Source organism: Caretta caretta, chromosome 8 (genome assembly GCF_965140235.1).
Source record: "Caretta caretta isolate rCarCar2 chromosome 8, rCarCar1.hap1, whole genome shotgun sequence".
Taxonomy (NCBI): domain Eukaryota; kingdom Metazoa; phylum Chordata; order Testudines; family Cheloniidae; genus Caretta; species Caretta caretta.
In genome coordinates, this window is record NC_134213.1 from 60,901,407 (window position 1) to 60,921,581 (window position 20,175).

Genomic DNA, 20,175 nt, shown 5'->3' on the forward strand with positions numbered 1-20,175 from the left:
AGTTATTTCTGAAACAGAGCAGAAATTAATTTTCCCCTAGAAAGGAAATTCCGAAATTTCATTTTGAAAACATTGAACCAATATTTCATTTCAATGTTTTGAAGAGTTTCCAAGGCTCCCGAAGGTGACAGAATAGCCAGCCAGGTGGGGAGCTGGGCAGCTTGGAGAGTCTAGAATCATGGCTCCCAGCTTTCTTGGCTCCCTGTCATCATGTGGGCAGGTGAGGATCTGGGCAAATGAACTTGGTCTGGCAGGCAGAGTTTGGTCAGAAAACTTTTGGCTGCCACTGGAATTTCATCAAAGTCAACATGCTGCTGCAAAACATTTAAATTTTGATGAACGGACATTTCCTCATGGGGGAAAAAAATGTTCCCCTGAAAAATTTCCAACCACCATTAGTTAACATGTCTGGCTTAGCATTAGTTAATATGCCTGCCTTCTATCTCAGGTTTTATCAGTGACCATGTTATCTGTTACCTTTTCTTAACTATTTCTACAGTTCCTGGCTACTTCCTAGTTGGAGGTTAGTATGGTAACAAGGATACCAAAAATACAGTTCTGATAATTGAAAAATGATCTCATTATTAGAAAAATGAAAATTAGAATAGAGCAAAAAATCAGTAAATTAAAACTGTGAAAGACTGTAATTCAGATGAGACTTGGAGACTGAGATACTCAGTGCTAAGAAGCATTTACTCTTATTTTCAAATATCTGGTCAACAAAAATGTAAGTTAGGTCCAAGTTATTTTACTTTTTAGCAAAGAGGGCTTTAATCAAGATTTCTTATCAGGCAATCGAAGAACTAATTTGAATTGGAAAAAAAACCCTTCTAATAAACTGTAGATCTGAGAAATGCACAATTTTGCATCTAGTCTTGGTAGGAATTGCTAATGGCTCCCAGGATTCAGGGTTGTGCTGAAGTTGCACATGAAAGAAAAAGAAATGTGGTGACAGGATGTAGTAATCTGAGATTAGAATTTCGGAGACAAAGATATTCAATACTGTCTGAACCACAGATTGCTTCAGGTAGTAGCAGAGTAGAAGCACCAGTTAATACTCCCTTGGGGTAAAGCATTTAATGGAGGGGAAATCATTTGCAAAACATAAGTTACATCTGACTTCTGTATAAGCAATCTCATCCTATTTAGCTACAGAGTAGCTCTAGTACATATCAGATATGTTCACTCTGTCTGTTTTTGGACATGGGCTGTCACTTTTTTTGAAATAAACCCTTCTTGCTCTTGCTATTATTGTCATTTCCCTTTTCAATCAGTTGTGCCATTATGTGCACATCTATGTATTGTTTCTGTGCATGTATTGTTTTTATTGCTATACTTTTGCTGGCATTTTCTTGTGCAATCATAAATTTTAATTCAACCAGGGACTGTCCCCTTACTAACGTAAATTGGCATAGCTCCATTGAATGCATGGACCCCAATCACAAATTTTCCTTTTCTGTGGAAGGTCTTTAAGAACGTGACAATAAGCACAGCACCTCCAGCAGCGTCTGATAGGCACCGGTTATATGACCCCAGTCATTCAGATCTTAAATTGGGATTAGGTACAGAAATATCATTAGTCTTGTTGATCAGTGTTCTCAGGGCCTTGGAATGTAGTCAGATGTTCATGCTTTGAGACTTTTCAGCAGCTTTTGATACCATTGGTTACAATGTACTTCTGTCTTTCACTATAGGACCTGGCAAGAGTGGAAAGAATTCTTGTATTTAATGTTCATATCAGAGATCTAAACCATAGGGTTAACTTGGATAATTGCTCTTCCTGTTGAAGGGCTTTTATTTGCTGTATCCCACAGAAACAGCTTGTCACCATTCTAGTTCAAGGTTTACATCAGCCTATGGTGAGGCATGTTGTCATCCTTATGCTTATGAAGGTCCACATCTACTATTCTACAGACTTGACAGACCCTGTTCATATTCTTACATGTTTCTCTGCGAGAGTTGTAGGTGAGAGACTTAATGAGAATTTAGGAGCATGGGGAAGAGGCTCAAACCCAATCCAGATAAACTGGAGACAATGCTGATTGACAAAGGAAATATTCAGACAGAATCTAGTAGTGTCTACGGCAGCAGTCTGAACTGAGAGAAAGTAAGCAGGCAACATACTGTATCTGAAAATCTGCTGAAAAAACATACTGAAAATCTGTCTTTTTCACAACTGTTACAAAAAGTGTGATTGGATATTGGGGAGTCTCACTAAGATCATCGCTGCTCGTGGATGCACAGATAGCAACAGCCACAAATGTCATCTCCCAGTTTCAGTCACACTGCATAATTTCTATTCAGATGTGCACTTTGCCACAGTCATCCATTCCTTTTCCTTATTACAATGCTACTCTACTGCAATGGACCCTGCCTGGGGCTCATCTTGATAGGACCTCTATTTAGGTTCTTACATGCCCTCTAGTATCATAGTATCTGAGCACCTCACTGTTTTTAATGTATGTATCTTCACAATACTCCTGTGAGAGAGAGAGAAATCATATGATCCTCATTTTACAGATGGGGAACTGAGGGACAGGAAGAATAAGTGACTTGCCCAAGGTCGCACAGTAAGCTTATGGGCAGAGAATTGAAACAGGTTTCCCAAGTCCCAGGGTAGCACCCTAACCACTGAAGTATCCTTTCTCGATAGTCTGTTCAGAAGCTTCAGCTAGTATAAAATGTAGCTGCCCACCATTTCAGAAAGGCAAGCTGATGAAAACATATCACACCCATAATCCATATACTGCACTTGCTGCAAGTTTACTTGTCGGGAAAATTTTGCTGTACTGGGTACTATATAATTCATGTATAAGTCCCACTTATCCAAGAGACCTTCTCTCCCTTCTGCTCTGCCAGATCACTTTTATTTAGTAAGAATGCTGAAGATTCAGAGCAGGCTGCACTGCGGGGACAGGAGGACGGTGAAGAAATTTGGCAGCATGTGACCTCCAGAAGAAGAAAGGGGAGCATCCATGTACCAGCAATGCAGATACAGGTAAGTAACCGTTTTCATGTTCTCTCCACAGGTACTAATGCGGAGAGTGGACTAGATGATACATCTGAGGGAACAGAAGGAGACTCCGCCGATTGGAAGGCATGAGATGCACGGTCCTAGGGTTGGGGGTTCCACGACCACCACTCCGAAGAGAAGGAGGCGGGTGGTGGTGGTCGGGGACTCTCTCCTCAGGGGGACTGAGTCATCTATCTGCCGCCCTGACCGGGAAAACCGAGAAACCTGCTGCTTGCCAGGAGCTAGGATTCACGATGTGATGAAGAGACTGCCAAGACTCATCAAGCCTTCGGATCGCTAGCCCTTCCTGCTTCTCCACGTGGGCACCAATGATATTGCCAAGAATTATCTTAAGCAGATCACTGCAGACTACATGGCTTTGGGAAGAAGGATAAAGGAGTCTGAGGTGCAAGTGGTCTTTTCGTCCATCCTCCCTGTGGAAGGAAAAGGCCCGGGTAGAGACCGTCGAATCGTGGAAGTCAACGAATGGCTACGCAGGTGGTGTCAGAGAGAAGGCTTTGGATTCTTTGACCATGGGATGGTGCTCTAAGAAGGAGGAGTGTTAGGCAGAGACAGGCTCCACTTAATGAAGAGAGGGAAGAGCATCTTCGCAAGCAGGCTGGCTAACCTAGTGAGGTGGTCTTTAAACTAGGTTCACCGGTGGAAGGAGACCAAAGCCCTGAGGTCAGTGGGGAAGTGGGATACCAGGAGGAAGCACGAGCAGGAGCGCGCAAGAGGGCAGGGCTCCTGCCTCATACTGAGAAAGAGGGATGATCAGCAAGTAATCTCAAGTGCCTATACACAAATGCAAGAAGCCTGGGAAACAAGCAGGGAGAACTGGAATTCCTGGCACAGTCAAGGAATTATGATGTGATTGGAATAACAGAGACTTGGTGGGATGACTCACATGAGTGGAGTACTGTCATGGATGGGTATAAACTGTTCAGGAAGGACAGACAGGGCAGAAAAGGTGTGGGAGTTGCATTGTATGTAAGAGAGCAGTATGACTGCTCAGAGCTCAAGTATGAAACTGCAGAAAAACCTGAGCGTCTCTGGATTAAGTTTAGAAGTGTGGGCAACAAGGGTGATGTTGTGGTGGAAGTCTGCTATAGATCACCGGACCAGAGCGATGAGGTGGACGAGGCCTTTTTCTGGCAACTCACAGAAGTTACTAGATCGCAGGCCCTGGTTCTCATGGGAGACTCAATCACCCTGATATCTGCTGGGAGAGCAATAGAGCGGTGTACAGACAATCCAGCAAGTTTTTGGAAAGTGTAGGGGGACAAGTTCCTGGTGCAAGTGCTGGAGGAACCAACTAGGGGAGAGCTCTTCTTGACCTGCTGCTCACAAACTGGGAAGAATTAGTAGGGGAAGCAAAAGTGGATGGGAACCTGGGAGGCAATGACCATGAGATGGTCGAGTTCAGGATCCTGACAGAGGGAAGAAAGGAGAGCAGCAGAATACGGACCATGGATTTCAGAAAAGCAGACTTTGACTCCCTCAGGGAACTGATGGGCAGGATCCTCTGGGAGAATAACATGAGGGGGAAAGGAGTCCAGGAGAGTTGGCTGTATTTTAAAGAATCCTTATTGAGGTTAAAGGGACAAACTATCCCGATGTGTAGAAAGAATAATAAATATGGCAGGCGACCAGCTTCGCTTAACAGTGAAATCCTTGCTGATCTTAAACGCAAAAAAGAAGCTTACAAAAAGTGGAAGATTGGACAAATGACCAGGGAAGAGTATAAAAATATTGCTCAGGCATGCAGGAATGAAATCAGGAAGGTCAAATCACACCTCGAGTTGCAGCTAGCAAGAGATGTTAATAGTAACAAGACGGGTTTCTTCAGGTATGTTAGCAACAAGAAGAAAGTCAGGGAAAGTGTGGGCCCCTTACTGAATGAGGGAGGCAACCTCGTGACAGAGGATGTGGAAAAAGCTAATGTACTCAGTGGTTTTTTTTGCCTCTGTCTTCACGAACAAGGTCAGCTCCCAGACTACTGCACTAGGCAGCACAGCATGGGGAGGAGGTGACCAGCCCTCTGTGGAGAAAGAAGTGGTTCAGGACTATTTAGAAAAGCTGGACAAGCTGGGGCTGGATGCGCTGCATCCTAGAGTGCTAAAGGAGTTGGCTGATGTGATTGCAGAGCCATTGGCCATTATCTTTGAAAACTCATGGCAATTGGGGGAAGTCCCGGACGATGGGAAAAAGGCTAATGTAGTGCCCATCTTTAAAAAAGGGAAGGAGGAGGATCCTGGGAACTACAGGCCAGTCAGCCTCACCTCAGTCCCTGGAAAAATCATGGAGCAAGTTCTCAAGGAATCAATTCTGAAGCACTTTGAGGAGAGGAAAGTGATCAGGAACAGTCAGCATGGATTCACCAAGGGCAAGTCATGCCTGACTAATCTAATTGCCTTCTATGACAAGATAACTGGCTCTGTGGATGAGGGGAAAGCAATGGATATGTCGTTCCTTGAATTTAGCAAAGCTTTTGACACGGTCTCCCACAATATTCTTGCCAGCAAATTAAAGAAGTATGGGCTGGATGAATGGACTACAAGGTGGATAGAAAGTTGGCTAGATTGTTGGGCTCAATGGGTAGTTATCAATGGCTCCATGTCTAGTTGGCAGCCGGTATCAAGTGGAGTGCCCCAAGGGTCGGTCCTCGGGCTGGTTTCGTTCAATATCTTTATAAATGATCTGGAGGATGGCGTGGATTGCACCCTCAGCAAGTTTGCAGATGACACTAAACTGGGAGGAGTGGTAGATACACTGGAGGGTAGGGATAGGATACAGAGGGACCTAGACAAATTAGAGGATTTGGCCAAAAGGAATCTGATGAGGTTCAACAAGGACAAGTGCAGAGTCCTGCACTTAGGATGGAAGAATCCCATGCACCGCTCTAGACTAGGGACTGAATGGCTAGGCAGCGGTTCTGCAGAAAAGGACCTAGGGGTTACAGTGGATGAGAAGCTGGATATGAGTCAACAGTGTGCCCTTGTGGCCAAGAAGGCTAATGGCATTTGAGGCTGTGTAAGTAGGGGCATTGCCAGCAGATGGAGGGACGTGATTGTTCCCCTCTATTCAACATTGGTGAGGCCTCATCTAGAGTATTGTGTCCAGTTTTGGGCCCCACACTACAAGAAGGATGTGGAAAAATTGGAAAGCATCCAGCAGAGGGCAACAAAAATTATTAGGGGACTGGAACACATGACTTATGAGGAGAGGCTGAGGGAACTGGGATTGTTTAGTCTGCAGAAGAGAAGAATGAAGGGGGATTTGATAGCTGCTTTCAACTACCTGAAAGGGGGTTCCAAAGAGGATGGATCTAGACTGTTCTCAGTGGTAGCGGATGACAGAACAAGGAGTAGTGGTCTCAAGTTTCAGTGGGGGAGGTTTAGGTTGAATGTTAGGAAAAACTTTTTCACTAGGAGGGTGGTGAAACACTGAAATGGGTTACCTAGGGAGGTGGTGGAACCTCCTTCCTTAGAAGTTTTTAAGGTCAGTTTTGACAAAGCCCTGTCTGGGATGATTTAGTTGGGGATTGGTCCTGCTTAGAGCAGTGGGTTGGACTAGATGACCTCCTGAGGTCCTTTCGAACCCTGATATTCTATGATTCTTTGTCCCAGGAATACAGCTGGTAGGAAAGGAGATCATTCTCCAAGACAGATCCTCATTTTGGAAAATGTCTCTGATAAGAAATACATCTGAGCCTGGCCACCTATAGATGGTGCTGTGAGGTGTTTTCCACTTTTTATTTTGGAATCTGATGCAGGTGCAGGAATTTTGGATGCACTTCAATTTCCTATATATATAATATATAAAACTCTCTCTCTCTCTCTCTCTCTCTCTATATATATATATATATATATATATATATATAGTTTTCCTCAAATCTATAATCATAGGTGAATTATAAATTTGTGTAAGAATAAAAAAATGTTAGATTATCTGTTATGTGCTCTCTTGGTATGTTTCTGGTTTGAGGCATCAGTAACGTATTCCTTCAATTTAACCTTGTTCCACACATGTAAAATTCTGTGTCTCTCAAGTATTCACTTCAAGGATATACTATACAATATATGGCAGGACATTGTGTTATCATGCTTCTTTTGTATGGAAATTCCTCCCTAAATCTATTTATCTTACGATGCCCCTTTTTTCAACAGCAGAGCTCTCTACAGTGATTTTATGTAAAGCTTTATGTAATTTTATATTGTCTAGCTTTCAATTGATCTTTTAGAAAATAGAATCTTTTAGAAAAAGCAATACAGTTTGAAGTGTTTGCGATGTTACTATAACATTGAATCTAGAAGTCTCTAACCCTGAGAACAAGTGCATTACAAGAAAACTTTCATCATCCTGTTTACACTGTTTGTGTTTAAAAATATGTGTGTCCTGCATGGCTTTGACAATCATTTAATCTCTCTTCCTCAGTTTCTCCACTGTGAAATGGGGATAGTACTATGTATGTGTATTATAAGCAGTGCAGATATCAGTGCAGGGCCGGCCCACAACATTTTGGCACCTGAGGCGGGGAGCTCAAATGATGCCCCCATGCCCCCTCGCTTGGGCCAAAATTTCAAAAGGTCTCAATTCTGCCTTCTTCCTGTTCTACTGCTCTCATGGTACTGCTCTGCTACCTACCCCAATAAAGGAGAACTAACAGCTTTAAATGCTTTGTTCAAAAATTTTAAGTAACACTTAACTTTCAAACGCCTGAACAGCAAATGTAACTTTTCTTGTCTGCATAGTAAACACTGGCATTTTTATGTTTGAATAATCAAAGTGGTGCTTTCCATGCCTTCTTGGTTGCAAAGATTTGAACTGCTTCCTGAAGGTCCATGGTCTGGGCCAGCTCATGCTCTATTGAGATGGCTGCAAGGCCTACCAGCCTCTCCTGTGTCATTGTGGAGTGTAGATGTGTTTTTATTAACTTCAGCTTGGAGAAGCTGCGTTCTCTACCAGCAACTGTTACAGGAAGTGTTAGAAGTGTGGGCAGAGCAACAAAAGCATTTGGAAAGAGGGTGGTCATCTTATTTGTGCACATATATTCCAGAACAGCCTTTGGAGTTGATCCTGCTGAAATGCATCTTGAAAGGGCTTTCAGTTCATCACCTAAATCACTCGTATCAATATCGCACACGTCATCATGTGTCAACACTATCTCTAGTGCCGTGTATTGCTGGTGTAGGTCTTCTTCAGGTATAGTGAGGAGTTTTGGAATATCATACAACATCCCAAATATACTGCCGTGTTCCTTGAGCTGCAGGAAACGTTCTTCAATTGACTGCATTGCACAATCTAGCACCTCATTAAATAATTCAACTTTGAATTGTTGTTTGGGGTCTCTTATGGGATTATCCCATGCCTTATAATAAAAATGTCTTCTTCATTGGTGACTCTTGTATTCTTGAATGGGTGAGAAAATAGCTTCAATGTGAAGTTCCTCTGCCAATTTCTGTGCACTCTTCAGCACATTTTGAAATCCTTCATCTGACCAATAAGACTGTAGGTATGACTTGCTTTGTCCATTTGTTCCATTGCTCCAGATCAAGGTCAACACCTTGGAATCTCTTGCTTACAACATTTATTTCAAACAGTATGTCATGCCACAACACTAAGCCACACAGAAATTTGAAGTTATGTATGTTTCTGGTGATTCCATTTCCCTCTGCCACTGTTGTCCCACGAACAGTTCCTGTCATGGCATTATCCTCCATGATGGCAACTATGGCATCATCTATCTTCCCAGTTTGGTGTTTGATAAGCTTTATTACCTCCACTTGACTTTCCCATCATGTGGCACTCCATGGTTTCAGTGTCAGCGAGGATGTTCCCAGATGTTGCTTCAAAATTTGCCATCAATGAGTTGATGCAGAGAAAAATAGATACTTTGAATTACATTAAAAAACTCAGCAGCCTCAATAGAAGCTGATGTTGCATCACTGACCACCAATTTCAATGAATGAGAACTCCATGAGACAAAAAAGCTTGAAGGTTTAACTCTCGGATCTGTGTCTGCACTCCTCTGTTCTTTCCTCTCATGTTAGCAGCATTATCGTAGCCCTGACCTCTCATGTCAGCTATTGCAATTCCCGTATCTTCCAGCTTTTTAAGAAGCACATTTGTCATAACAACTCCTGTAGTATCATCAATGTCAGTAAATTCTAGAAAATGCTCTCTGACAGTCACCATTGCAGGGACATTTTCACTAGGTTCTGTTGTTGTTACAAAACATACCATTAAAGTCATTTGTTCTGTATGGCTGTTGTCAGGTCTGCAGTCCAGAATAACAGAGTAATATCTTGCTGACTTCAGATCTGCCACAATCTTCTGTTTGACTTTTGTTGCCAGTAACTGTATGATCTCATTTTGAATTATTTTTCCAAGGTAGTGGTGTGTGTACATTTCTTGGGTGGTGACTCTTCTTAGATGCTCCTGGAGTACAGCATCAAACTCAGCCATCAGCTCCACAATTTTAAGGAAGTTTCCATTGTTTGGCACATACAGCTGATCTGAAGTGCCACACAGTGCTAGGTTTTGGGTAGCAAGCATTCTCACAATGGCAATGAGCCTTTTCAGAACATTTTGCCAGTAAAGAGACTCTCTTGCAATCTTAACTTGATGCTGATCATCTGAGGTGGCCTTTAACCTTAGTCTTATCTCAAGCTCTTTCCACCTATGGAATGCTCTCTGCCGATTTACTGCCTTCTCGTGGCATGCCAGATTTCTAGCCAGATTCTTCCTGTCCTTTGTTCCTGTAGAACCCAGTGTGGCTGGAACATTAGACTGGAAGAGTTTGCAACAAAAACAGTATGCAGCATTCTGGATTTTTGAGTACATAAGCCCTGGCCTCTCCACTTTGTCACCATTGGGGATTTCACGCCAGTAATGTGTTGGATGGAAACTTCTATTTTCATTGTCTTTGGGGAACATGAAGTTTTTCACTTACTGTGGCCCATGCCATACAAGAAAATCCCTCAGGCTACTGCTCAAGTGGGTCCACAGTCCTGGATCATCTAGACTTAAGGAACTAAACTCAGCAGCAGCTGTTTCTTGCACCTCCAGCACACTCTTCTCTGATCTACACTTTTCTTCAGGACTGTGCATGGTTACATCCCTTTCAGATGGAGATATGGATGCTGCAGTAGCTGCCATGTCACCTGCACTCTGACTAACTGGAAGATCAGGCATCTCCTCACCACTCACATCCTCACTGGGGCCGGAAGGCTCACTGTGAACATTTGTGTCTATGTATCTCAGGAGATCTCCTTCCTGCTTAGATAGAAAAACTTCCTTTGCTTTCTTTCTTTTTCTGAATGCTGCCCTAAAGGGGCGTTTTATTTTTTCATTCATGACTGCTGTTCTGTGCCAGCTATGGTGGCTCTCAACACTCAGTTGAAGGGGACAAATAAGCAGGCTGGTAGCAGGGCCTGAGGGAGGGAAGATATCAGCATCTTAAGGGCCTAACTGGCTACTACTACTTCAGTTGACTGCCTGTTCTCCTCAAGTGGGTTCAGGGAAGCAGCAGGAAACAGGAAGCTCCCTGAGAAGCTGGTGTTAATCAGTCCAGGCTCCTTGGGGTGCTAGAGAGGTACATAAGAAGCTCCTCCTCCTCTCTCTCCCTGCAGCTCTTGCTGCTTTCTGTTATTCCCTCTCACTTTTTCTCCTGCCTGCCTGTCATGTCTTTTGTGCCCTCCTTCCTCCAGCCCAGCACTCCACCATCTCTGTGCATCTAGAGCAGAGAGAATACATATGCACCAGCAGCAGACACAATTTTCTACACTCTGAGTCCTAGTGGCGCCCCCCCTACAGTCTGGCACCTGAGGTGGCCGCCTCAGTTCACCTCATGGTAAGGCCAGCCCTGTAGCAATGCCTTTTGTTAAGATTGTCCAAATCTTTCCATTCAAAGGCCCTGTTTTCATTGCTTATAACTTTGCCAAATTTAAACCTCTTGGGGAGAAATTTCCTATGTCAGGTGTCTGCCTCAAGCTGATTTTTTCTAGAGGAAGTTTCAGCTAAAATGGTTCAGCCATTTCTCAAAATGTGGCTAGGGAAAAAGACATTGTTTTGCCCAGAGGCACCGACGTTCTGAGCTTCCAGGGGGAACTCTATCCCTGCTCTGCCCCGAGCCCTGCCCCCACTCCACCCCTTCCCCCAAACTGCCACCTGCCGCTTCGCACCTGCTCTGCCACTGCCCCGCCTCTTTCTGCCCCTGCTTCTCCCTTCCCTCCCCACAATCACCTCCTGCATGCCGCTGAAGAGCTGATCACGGTGGGCAGGAGGCGCTGGGTGGGATGGGGAGGAGCTGATCTGCCTCAGCACCCACTATTTATTTTCTGTGGGTGCTTCATGCACTGAGTCGGCGCCTATGGTTTTGCCCCTGTTAAAAATATTCTTACAACCATTTTATTGATAAGTTCTCAAAGCTGCATGCTTTGGAGCAGGGCTTAACATCTGACATTGTTGCCAGGGATGTGCCTTTTGCCATCGGACTGCTTTGATACTGGGAACAAGAAATGATAACAGGGAGACACACTCTCCTGTTTTCTCAGTGTGTCCCGTGCTGGCGTCCAAGCACTGTTAGGGAGGAAAGGGAGGCAGCAAGCTGACTCAGGTTCTGCAGAATTAAAAAGAAATGCAGAAGAGACAAGTGTTGGTCCTGGAGAGTGAAGAGAAGAAAGAGATGTAGAGAGGATAGGAGCTTGAGATAGAAGGCTTAGGAGCAGGAGCTAAGCAGTGGACAGAAATAGAAAAATGGAGGAGTGTGGAGAGACAGAATACTTGGGGGGAGAAGGAAGGGAAAAGGAATAAGGTGGAGATAGGGGAAGGGATGCTGTAGAGTGGGGAGGATGGGCTAACACCAGGGGGAGGCTCAGGGGCAGAGACGAGCTTGGGGGGAGAAAGATGGGAGTTGGGTCATGAGTCAGGTAGTGCGGTGATGATCATGGAAGGAAAGCAGACAGAAACAGGGGCAGAAGTTTGGGAGGGTTGATAAGAGCAAAGGAGAAGAGAGAGGCTAGGAAGGCCAATGTGAGGTGCAGAAGGTCTGCAACTATTATAGCAAACACCCTACAGAACTAGAAGTGGAACCCAGGAATCCTGAGTGTCTATATTCCTCCGCCGGCAGCTAATAGCTGTTAAACCCACCGGTACAGTGTGTGTATTATCCCCCTGCAATGTCTGACCCACATAGAACAGGGGTGGGCAAACTACGGCTCAAGGGCTGCATCTGGCCCTCCAGGTGTTTTAATCTGTCCCTCGAGCTCCCACCGGGGAGTGGGGTCGGGGGCTTGCCCTGCTCTGCACAGCTCGTGGAAGCAGCGGCATGTCCCCCCTCTGGCTCCAACGCGTAGGGGCATCTAGGGGGCTGCGCATGCTGCTTCCGCCCAAGCGTGGCCCCGTAGCTCCCATTGGCCAGGAAACATGGCTAATGGGAGCTGCAGGGGCGGCGTCTGGACGGGACAGTGTGCTGATCTGCCTGGCCGTGCTTCCGCGTAGGACCAGACATAGAGGATAAAAGCGATTTATTGCTACCAGAAAAGGAGTACTTGTGGCATCTTAGAGACTAACAAATTTATTTGAGCATAAGCTTTCGTGAGCCACAGCTCACTTCATCGGATGCATTCAGTGGAAAATACAGTGGAAAGATGTATATACATAGAGAACATGAAATAATGGGTGTCATACACACTGTAACGAGAGTGATCACTTAAGGTGAGCTATTACCAGCGGGCGGGGGGAACCTTTTGGAGTGATAATCAAGGTGGGCCATTTCTAACAGTTGACCTCTGAGGAACAGTGGGGGGTGGGGGGCGGAATAAACAAGAGGAAATAGTTTTACTTTGTGTAATGACTCATCCACTCCCAGTCTCTATTCAAGCCTAAGTTAATTGTATCCAGTTTGCAAATTAATTCCAGTTCAGCAGTCTCTCATTGGTGTCTGTTTCTGAAGTTTTTTTGTTGAAGAATTGCCACTTTTAGGTCTGTAATCGAGTGACCAAAGAGATTGAATTGTTCTCCGACTGGTTATTGCTACTAGTTACTCTGTTACCTCAAGTGGCAGAGGACTGTCATCTAAAGATCCCCACCCTGTTGATGTCACATGTGAGGTGCAGTGTGATGATGGGGCTTTTTGGTTTGGTTTTTTTTTCAGTTTTTAATTTTTTTTAAACTTAGAGCTTTGGCTGTAATTTCCTATGTTAAAAGAACATTTGGTTTTCCAATTTTTAAATACTGAACATGCTTATTCAGCCTTAATTTGGTCCTCTTGTGCATTATGGTACAGTCTTTAATTATGTGATCATCTACTATTTTTCCCCCACATAATGAGGACAAATTAAATTTACACAAACATTTCCTAACTTTTGAGAACTTGACCATGCAATTGTAATGCTTATTAAAATGTCTCTTTTAATTAATATATAATGTATGTAACCCAATATACAACAAACTATTTTTAAATAGGTTTGTTACAACGGCACATAGCAGGAAAAATGATTAAACATAACCCAGAAAAAATTGCAAACCTTGAACACATGAGTACATCAGAGTGATTGTTTTCAGATCTGGTAAAAAATTAAAACACACCTATAAAGACTTGAGCCATTATTACAGATTAAGCAAGAACTTTATTGAAAGAAGAAATTGTAATTACACTATGCAGGTCACGTTTCCCTTTGCAGCAAGTTTAGAAGAAAGACTTTAACTGCAGTTTTAAGTCTGCCTTTAAGCAAGAAGGATGTCTAACCTATAGACAAGTGCAATTGAATTTTATCCAGGAGATAGCAATCCCAATGAAAAAAGCCAAAGTTGATATCAGAAGCTGTCCCCAGATCCACTGCAAAATAATTGCCTGCAGCAGCCCATTAAAAAGGATCCCACACACTTCCCTTCCAAGGATCACACAAAATTCTATGCAGATTGTCTAGGACAAATTTACTGTCTAAAGTAACAGCTTTTAATGCTTTCTTCCTTTGAGCTCACTGAAGACTTCAGCATAAAAATGTGTCAATCAGCTTTTTGTAACTTGGAATATTTTATATGACTAAAAATGATCAGCCTCCAAATGTCTGAAGACTTATCCAAAGTTTGTAGGAATGGATCTCAATCACCATGAGGCAACTATTCTCATTTTATAAATCAATTTGTGCACCTCTGAAATAAAGTTATTTTCCCTTTTACCTTAGTGGTTGCAGGAACAAGTCCATACTGCATATCCTTCTTCATAATTCTATCGTTTGACTTTCAAATCCATTTAATCAACAACCTTTCCTCCATCCATTACCCTTTTCCCTGCTCATCTACTCTGTATTGCCTTGTGAAAATCTGGATTTTTTTATTCTGGTCTTTTGCACTTTGCAGTATAATCTAATCAATCATCTCCTAATGGGAAAGTAGGGCATTGCATTGAAGTAAGACTAAAAAGAAATGGTATTGCTGAGGTCCATAAGGATTTCATGTTTTTGATCGACAAAGTGGTAGCTCTGAATAGTGATGCATGAACACCAAAAAGTGATCAATATGGCAAAAGATTATACATTTTATTAAGGATACTTATCTGTACCTCATTCTCAGTACCCACATCTTTTGACTCTACAAAATTGTTGTTTCTTATTTGTATTACCATATCACCTAGGAGCTCTTCTCATGGACGAGGACCCTACTGTGATAGGCACTCTACAAACATAGAACAAAAAGATCTGCCTCTGCACTGAAGACTTTAATTATGTTGGTGATCTCATGACAGCAGTCTTTTTGCAAAGTCTGTGGAATTTCTTGCTTCTGATCTGGCTAGCAAAAACCAGGAAAAAGCATTTTCATAGGTCTTGTGCTTTTGGTCCTAGCCAGAGCCATTAGGTGCAAAAGAACAAAAAGGGGAGACTTCTTAAAAACATTACCAAACTTTCTTGAGCTTCTAAAATAAGTGGGTGTTAATAAATATTAGGTCTCAATCATGGCTTTTCTTTGCAGACTATCAAGTCGGACACATCAACCCTATGTTTTCTGAAAGACAGGATAATCTAAATCTGACCATGTTGTCAGGAGAAAGATGTAGGAATGCAAATGTATCTAGCAAAGTAAAGACAAAAGGCATTGAGAGAACTTATCTTCTAACAGCACTTCACTATAACATCTGGGAATCACAGCTGTTTTGATTGTTGACAGAAGTTGGGAGAAAACTGTCACCTGATGTCTGATGATCCTCTCTTGCTGCATAATGGAGAAGAGGGGGAAAAGCGGGAACACTGGGCATTTAACAAGTTGTCATAATATAAAAGCAAAAGCTGACAGTGATCACTGTTTGTTGGCATACTGTATTTGGTGCTAATAGTAAATCTGATATACTCTAGAAATCCAATTTTGGCTACCATACCCTGTGTATTTCTTTTTCACAGGGGCAGCTAATCACTAGGACACACTTGTAAATACAAATCTTGACTTAGGACTCATTGAAAATATGTGAAGATTTATTAAAGTATGAGTCAAGAATATTTATAGTATATTGTGAGGTACATATATGAAGGTGGCTCTGGGTATGTTTCAAGTAACCCTTTGTGATCAACACCTCTTAAGTATCCTGCAAATTAATGTGATGCTATATTTGTCAAACTGGTTATAAACTGTGGTAAATCAATCAAGATGATACAAACACAAAAGAGGGCCTGCCATTCAAACTGATGCTTGGTTAGTCAGAGTAGGGCCCAAGAATTGACACACCTTCCTATACAGCATCGGGGCAGACAGAAGGCTCACGTTGTTAGGAAGCTTTCAGACTGGCAGCCGTATTAGTCTGTATCCGCAAAAAGAAAAGGAGTACTTGTGACACTTTGGAGACTAACAAATTTATTTGAGCATAAGCTTTCATGAGCTACAGCTCACTTCATCGGATGCATGCAGTGGAAAATACAGTGGGAAGATTTTATATACACAGAGAACATGAAACAATGGGTGTTACCATACACACTGTAACGAGAGTGATCAGGTAAGGTGAGCTATTACCAGCAGGAGAGAAAAAAAGCCTTTTGTAGTGATAATCAAGGTGGGCCATTTCCAGCAGTTGACAAGAACCTGTGACGAATGGGGCGGGGGCGGGGGGGAATAAACATGGGGAAATAGTTTTACTTTGTGTAATGACACATCCATCCCCAGTCTTTATTCAAGCCTAATGTAATGGTGTCCAGTTTGCAAATTAATTCCAGTTCAGCAGTCACTCATTAGAGTCTGTTTTTGAAGGTTTTTTGTTGAAGAATTGCCACTTTTAGGTTTGTAATTGAGTGACCAGAGAGATTGAAGTGTTCTCCAACTGGTTTTTGAATGTTACAATTCCTGACGTCGGATTTGTGTCCATTAATTCTTTTGTGTAGAGACTGTCCCGTTTGGCCAATGTACATGGCAGAGGGGCATTGCTGGCACATGCTGGTATACATCACATTGGTAGATGTGCAGGTGAATGAGCCTCTGATAGTGTGGCTGATATGATTAGGCCCTATGATGGTGTCCCCTGAATAGATCTATGGACACAGTTGGCAATGGGCTTTGTTGCAAGGATAGGTTCCTGAGTTCGTGTTTTTGTTCTGTGATGTGTGGTTGCTGGTGAGTATTTGCTTCAGGTTGGGGGGCTGTCTGTAAGCAAGGACTGGCCTGTCTCCCAAGATCTGTGATAGTGAGGGATCGTCCTTCAGGATAGGTTGTAGATCCCTGATGATGCGCTAGAGAAGTATTAGTTGGGGGCTGAAGGTAATGGCTAGTGGCGTTCTGATACGCTGGAGGGTAGGGATAGGATACAGAGGGACCTAGACAAATTAGAGGATTTGGCCAAAAGAAATCTGATGAGGTTCAGCAAGGACAAGTGCAGAGTCCTGCACTTAGGATGGAAGAATCCCATGCACTGCTACACACTAGGGACCGAATGGCTAGGCAGCAGTTCTGCAGAAAAGGACCTAGGAGTTACAGTGGATGAGAAGCTGGATATGAGTCAACAGTGTGCCCTTGTTGCCAAGAAGGCTAATGGCATTTGGGGCTGTATAAGTAGGGGCATTGCCAGCAGATCAAGGGACATGATCGTTCCCCTCTATTCGACATTGGTGAGGCCTCATCTGGGAGTACTGTGTCCAGTTGTGGGCCCCACACTACAAGAAGGATGTGAAAAAATTGGAAATTTTTGTGTCCAGCGGAGGGCAACAAAAATTATTAGGGGACTGGAACACATGACTTATGAGGAGAGGCTGAGGGAACTGGGATTGTTTAGTCTGCGGAAGAGAAGAATGAGGGGGGATTTGATAGCTGCTTTCAACTACTTGAAAGGGGGTCCCAAAGAGGATGGATCTAGACTGTTCTCAGTGGTAGCAGATGACAGAACGAGGAGTAATGGTCTCAATTTTCAGTGGGGGAGGTTTAGGTTGGACATTAGGAAAAACTTTTTCACTAGGAGGGTGATGAACCACTGGAATGGGTTACCTAGGGAGGTGGTGGAATCTCCATCCTTAGAAGTTTTTAAGGTCAGGCTTGACAAAGCCCTGTCTGGGATGATTTAGTTGGGGATTGGTCCTGCTTTGAGCAGGGGGGTGGACTTGATGACCTCCTGAGGTCCCTTCCAACCCTGATATTCTATGATGCTATGATTTTCTTTGTTGGGCCTGTCCTGTAGTAGGTAACTTCTGGGTACTCTTCTGGCTCTGTCAATCTGTTTCTTCACTTCAGCAGGTGGGTATTATAGTTGTAAGATTGCTTGATAGAGATCTTGTAGGTGTTTGTCTCTGTCTGAGGGATTGGAGCATATGCGGTTGTATCATAGAGCTTGGCTGTAGACAATGGATCATGTGGTGTGGTCTGGATGAAAGCTGGAGGCATGTAGGTTTCCAGTATAGGGTGGTGTTCATGCGACCATCACTTATTAGCACTGTAGTGTCCAGGAAGTTGTTCTCTTGTGTGGACTGGTCCAGGCTGAGGTTGATGGTAGGATGGAAATTGTTGAAATCATGGTGGAATTCCTCAAGGGCTTCTTTTCCATGGGTCCAGATGATGAAGATGTCATCAATGTAGCGCAAGTAGAGTAGGGGCATTAGGGGACGAGAGCTGAAGAAGCGTTGTTCTAAGTCAGGCATAAAAATGTTGGCATGTTGTGGGGCCATGCGGGTACCCATAGCAGTGCCGCTGGTTTGAAGGTATACATTGTCCCTAAATGTAAAATAGTTATGGGTGAGGACAAAGTCACAAAGTTCAGCCACCAGGTTTGCCGTGACATTGTTGGGGATACTGTTCCGACGGCTTGTCGTACTTCTTTGTGTGGAATGTTGGTTAGACGGCTTCTACATCCATAGTGGCCAGGATGGTGTTTTCAGGAAGATCACCGATGGACTGTAGTTTCCTCAGGAAGTCAGTGGTGTCTCGAAGATAGCTAGGAGTGCTGGTAGAGTAGGGCCTGAGGAGGGAGTCTACTTAGCCAGACAATCGTGCTGTCAGGGTGCCAATGCCTGAGATGATGGGGCGTTCAGGATTTCCAGGTTTATGGATCTTGGGCAGCAGATAGAATACCCCTGGTCAAGGTTCCAGGGGTGTGTCTGTGTGGATTTATTCTTGTGCTTTTTCAGGGAGTTTCTTGAGCAGAAGGTGTAGTTTCTTTTGGTAACCCTCAGTGGGATCAGAGGGTAATGGCTTGTAGATTGTTGTGTTGGAGAGCTGCCGAGCAGCCTCTTGTTCATATTCTGACCTATTCATGATGACAACAGCACCTCCTTTGTCAGCCTTTTTGATTATGATGTCAGAGTTGTTTCTGAGGCTGTGGATGGCATTGTGTTCTGCACGGCTGAAGTTGTGGGGCAAGTGATGCTGCTTTTCCACAATTTCAGCCCATGCACGTCGGCGGAAGTACTCTATGTAGAAGTCCAGTCTCTTGTTTCAACCTTCAGGAGGAGTCCACCCAGAATCCTTCTTTTTGTAGTGTTGGTAGGAAGGATTCTGTGGGTTAATATGCTGTTCAGAGGTGTGTTGAAAATATTCCTTGTATTGGAGACATCGAAAATACGATTCTAGGTCACCACAGAAGCAAATACTCACCAGCAACCCCACATCACACAACAAAAACACAAACCCAGGAACCTATCCTTGCAACAAAGCCCGTTGCCAACTGCGTCCACATATCTATTCGGGGGACACCATCATAGGGCCTAATCACATCAGCCACACTATCAGAGGCTCATTCACCTGCACATCAACCAATGTGATATATGCCAGCATGTGCCAGCAGTGCCCATCTGCCATGTACATTGGCCAAACCGGACAGTCTCTACGTAAAAGAATAAATGGACACAAGTCAGACGTCAGGAATTGTAACATCCAAAAACCAGTTGGAGAACACTTCAATCTCTCTGGTCACTCGATTACAGACCTAAAAGTTGCAATTTCTCAACAAAAAAACTTCAAAAACAGACTCCAATGAGTGACTGCTGAATTAGAATTAATTTTCAAACTGGACACCATTACGTTAGGCTTGAATAAAGACTGGGAGTGGATGTGTCATTACACAAAGTAAAACTATTTCCCCATGTTTATGTCCCCCCCTCCCCCACTGTTCCTCACATGTTCTTGTCAGCTGCTGGAAATGGCCCACCTTGATTATCTCTACAAAAGGGCAGCCCTGTGTGAGAAGCCCCCTTTTATATGGAACAGGCTGAGGCAGCACCCCCCTCTCCTCTTTAGGTGATGAAATACCAGGTTGGTCAAGAACTGCTGTGGGCATTGCACTAGCCTCCCCTTTTTAGGGGGGCTAGGAAGGAATTTTTGCCTTACTACCAGATTGGCCTAAGTGAAGTTGGGTTTTTTTCGCCTTCTCCACAGTGGGCTCAGGAACGGCTTTGTTCATGCACAGCAAGAAGGGTGGTAGGCTATATGTCACAACTTATTATGTAAGAATGTGGCAGATGTCCAGTGCAGGTACTCCGTAGGGAAGGTATACAATGGTTTGGAAAAGGACTTAAAAAGGAGGTGTTCATTAGAGGAACAGAACAAGTGTGTGTGGCGACTCCTATGATTGGTACAGCAGGGAGCCAACCCCCTTTTCTTACACCCCACCTTAACCCTTCTGGGAGGGTGATGATGGATAATAAGGTCCCAGCAATGGATTGGCTGTGGGGATCTGGGTGGAAAAAGAGGGGGAG